This window comes from Rutidosis leptorrhynchoides, chromosome 5 (assembly GCF_046630445.1).
Source record: "Rutidosis leptorrhynchoides isolate AG116_Rl617_1_P2 chromosome 5, CSIRO_AGI_Rlap_v1, whole genome shotgun sequence".
NCBI lineage: Eukaryota > Viridiplantae > Streptophyta > Magnoliopsida > Asterales > Asteraceae > Rutidosis > Rutidosis leptorrhynchoides.
This window is the reverse complement of record NC_092337.1, coordinates 430,504,853-430,509,277: the sequence shown is the minus strand read 5'-3', so window position 1 is coordinate 430,509,277 and position 4,425 is coordinate 430,504,853. Positions and strand designations below refer to the sequence as shown.

Here is a 4,425-nt window from a genome sequence, read left to right as displayed (position 1 = left end):
GGAAGTTGTTTTGAGGTCTTGGTTGGTTCCCTTGGTTAGCATTCAGAGCGTTGTTATTGCTCCAACTGAAATTAGGATGATTTCTCCAACCCGAATTATACGTGTTGGAGTATGGATCATATCTCCGTCCCTGAACCTCGTTAACTTGTTCTTCCACTATGTGCTGATTTACCGGTGGAATCCCATTTCTACATCCATATGCAAAGTGAGAAGGATCTCCACAAATCTCACATACTTCCTGAACCTGTGAAACATTACAAGCAAGACCCTGGTTTGGGTTGTTAAATATAAGCATTTTCAAATCATCAAATTCCTGCTCTAAGTTCCTAGATGAACCACCCGAATCAGAAACATGATTCACTCGGGAGGTACTAGGTTGTTTACGATCAACCGAAGCTTGGGTTTTTGAACCCTTGCTTAAATGTTCGAAGAACGTCCATTCATCATCACTAGATCGAGTTAAGAATGCCCCACCACTAGCCGCCAAAAGAAACTGTCTGTTTTGGGAATCTAAACTATCATAGAAAACTTTAACCAATTCCCACTTGGGTATCTCATGGTGTGGGCATACCCTAAGTAACTCCTTCAGACGTTCATACGCTTCATGAAATAATTCACCCGGTAATTGTTTAAAAGATTTTATTTGCGTACGCATGTCTGAAGTTTTACTTATGGGGTAAAATTCTTCTAAAAATCGTTTTTTCATTTCCGCCCAAGTATTAATACTCCGGGCGGGCAAGGAGAGAAACCATCTTTTTGCCTTATCCTTAAGTGAATAAGGAAATAATCGAAGACGTACCTCATCATCAGTGAAACCGTTTACCTGATTAGTAGCACATATCCCATTAAATTCAGTGATGTGTTCATATGGTTCCTCATTAGCCATATCTCCCATTTTTCAGTTGTTTCCTCCTGCCGGTGCAGGATAAACAATGGGTGAATGATCCTCAAAATCACCCGGTTGGTAGTAGGTGTCTACTCCTCTTGGTCGTTCGGCTATCTCGTCTCGTTGATCAAAAACTTCCTCTTCAGTGTCAGACTCTGATTTAGGAGAGTTTGGTGGAACAATAGGATGTGTCTCTAACTGTGGTTGAGTGGATGCAAAAGCCACTGTCGAACCCTTTAAGATTCTTGTAGCTTTTTGATTAGCTTTTGCAGATTTCTCGATTTCCGGGTCGGAAGGCTTAAGATTTTGATCTCCCAATCTCCGAGTTTGCATACACTAACCTGCACTTCAACAAAAACAATAACACCGAGCGTAAAACTGACAAAAACAAAATAAACAAAACACTATTTTTGAATTTTTATTGGTTTTATTATTTTTATGGTTTTTCTAATTTAACACGAAAGTAATAAAATAAGAGCTTGCAATCAAGCACACACTTCCCCGGCAGCGGCGCCAAAATTTGATCGGTGTCGAAGGGCCGGTCAAAAATAGCCTAATTACTCTACTTTAGATAGGGTAAGCAGGATTCATTCTACGGAAAGTTGTGGTTAACTAGCAAGCAATTTCAAGATTGGTTTGTTTGTGATTAACTAAAATTAACTAATGTAAAAACTAGATTAACAATTACTAGGCAAATGTAAACTTTGAGTATTCAAGAGCATAAACAATGAACTAAACGAAAAGGTTGTAATCAATTGGATGAAAGTCTTTATTCCTTGACAATCCCAATTATGCATGCATTAGTTCAACAAATCCTTATGTTATCAAATTATCAACTAAATCTCATAGACAAGACTTCTTTAGTTTTCCAATTTATGATTATCTTGGGCACAAGCAATGCTACCTACACACATTGCCTTTATCCCTATACTAAATTGTAACTAGGTTGGATTAAGCACAAGATGTTAAATATCAATCACTTGTCTTGCAACAATCAATAACTTTCAAACTTGCATTAAATGATAATTCGAAAGATTCAATGAAATTATAAACCAAAAGACATAAGGATTACAAATTCAAGAATCACATAAGTAAATGAAAAACTAAACATATAATAATTGTTCATGCAAGGAATAAAGTGAAAGAAACTAGCCAAGCATGTTGGTGATGATGATCATGGTTACTTCTTGAAGTTGCATGAAGAACACTCCTTGAAACCTAGCTTGAATCTTGATTTGATGATGATTAATGGTGTGTTTTTGTGTGTTTGATGCTCTAAGAACTGATGGAAGATGATATAAATTCGTAGCCTAGGGTTTCCATTATATAGGGGTGAAGTAGGGTAACCCCCAAGCATTAAATCCCTCAAATTCGGCCTTAAATTCTATCCAAAAATAGTTCCAGCCGCAAATTACTCTCACCGGGCGCCTACATGCGCCCAACCGCAAAAACCAGCCGCCTCCTTTTGCCAGCTTTCCACCTGACTGATTTTTTGGCACCCCTCAGGTGCCTCCTTGCGCCCCCCAGCCGCCTCCTTGCGGCTGGGCTTCAGTTTTTCATTTTTTCTTGTTTTTGACCCCCGTTTTCGCGTTCTCGTCCCAAATCGTTACTCGTTATAAAAACCTCATGAAATAACTTTCTAAACCTCAAATATACACGTAATATCCACCTCTTAACATCGATAATGATCGGCGTTTACGACCCGATCAATTGATACATGGGATGTTTTAGTTGAAAATTTTCTTAAACAATTCTTTCCGGCATCTAAAGCCGTAAGACTTCAAGGAGAAATTGTTACGTTCACGCAAAAGCCAAATGAAACTTTATATGAAGCATGGACAAGATTTGGAAAGTTATTGAGCGGATGTCCGCAACATGGTTTAGACACTTGTCAAATAGTACAAATATTCTACCAAGGATGCGACATCACTACAAGGAAAGACATCGATATAGCAGCTGGTGGTTCCATTATGAAGAAAACCGCAACTGACGCTTACAAAATTATTGATAACACTGCTTCCCACTCACATGAGTGGCACCAAGAAAAAGATATCATTAGATCATCTAAAGCAGCTAGAGCCGATTCTAGTCATGACTTCGATTCCATTTCTGCAAAGATATTCACTCAATAAGAATTAGTTGTGAGCAGTGTGGAGGACCACATTTGACAAAAGATTGTCTCAGTATTGAACTAACAATGGAACAAAGAGAGAATATTTCATACATAAACCAAAGGCCTGGAAATAATTATCAGAATAATTATCAACCGCCAAGACCAATCTACAATCAAAACCAGAATTATAACCGAAATGTTCCATACAACAACCAATAAGGTCCAACCAATCAACAAGTATCCAACAATACTTACAATCAGCAAAGATCTATTTTTTCAAAACAAACTACCACAAACTGATGATAAAAAGCCAAATTTAGAAGATATGATGTCGAAGCTAGTTGAATCTCAAACGCAGTTTTTCACATCTCAGAAACAAACCAATGAACAAAATGCTCAAGTATTTAGAAATCAACAAGCTTCTATTCAAAATTTGGAACAAGAAGTGAGCAACCTAGCAAGGTTGATAGGTGAAAGAAAATCGGGAAGTCTACCTAGTGATACAAATGCTAACCCCCCCGAAATGAAACAGCTAAAGCCATTACCACAAGAAGTGGTATTACACTTAAACCACCTGAAATGCCTGTAATTTCTGATGAAGCTATTCCTACTCCACAAGAATCACAATCTGAACAAGATAAAGAAACAGAACCGGTAGTTGAAAAGGTTAATGAGGATAACACAATTAAGGCTAAACCTTATGTTAAACCATACCAACCACCACTTCCTTACCCAAGTAAAATGAGAAAAGAGAGACTTGAAGCCGAGCAATTCAAATTCTTGGATATGTTTAAACAGATAAATGTCAATCTTCCTTTCATTGATGTGATTTCAGGAATGCCTAGATATGCTAAATTCTTGAAAGATCTAATCACAAATAGAAAGAAAATGGAAGAACTCTCGGCTGTTACTATAAATGCTAATTGTTCTGCAGTGCTGTTGAATAAGATACCAGAAAAATTATCAGATCCAGGAAGTTTCACAATTCCATGTTTTCTGGGTAGTCTTAGTTCAATAGAAGCATTGGCAGACTTAGGTGCTAGTATAAATTTAATGTCGTATTCACTATACGCTAAACTAGACCATGGAGAATTGAAACCAACACGAATAAGCATACAACTAGCTGATCGATCAGTAAAATATCCTAGAGGGATAATGGAAAACATGCTAGTTAAAGTAAGTACTTTAGTATTTCCAGTAGATTTTATTATTCTGGACATGGAAGAAGATTCTCGAGTTCCTCTCATATTAGGAAGACCATTCTTAAACACGGCTAAAGCAATAATAGACGTATTCGGTAAAAAACTGACCCTAAGTATAGAGGACGAGAGTGTTACCTTTTCTGTTGATAGAGCCATGCAACAACCACAATCTGTAGATGATACATGTTATTATATTCAAACTATAGATTCACATGCAGAAATGT

General features: G+C 37.3%; 1 non-coding gene and 1 pseudogene across 1 annotated transcript; one reads left to right on the top strand and one right to left on the bottom strand.

Annotated features, from left to right (window-relative positions):
* Positions 1-551: 551 nt before the first annotated feature.
* On the top strand, positions 552-665 carry LOC139850806 (small nucleolar RNA R71; annotated as a pseudogene).
* A 1,996-nt stretch (positions 666-2,661) lies between these two features.
* On the bottom strand, positions 2,662-2,768 carry LOC139851212 (small nucleolar RNA R71). The gene has a single exon (XR_011760567.1). It is a non-coding gene; the product is annotated as a small nucleolar RNA R71 (small nucleolar RNA).
* Positions 2,769-4,425: the final 1,657 nt, after the last annotated feature.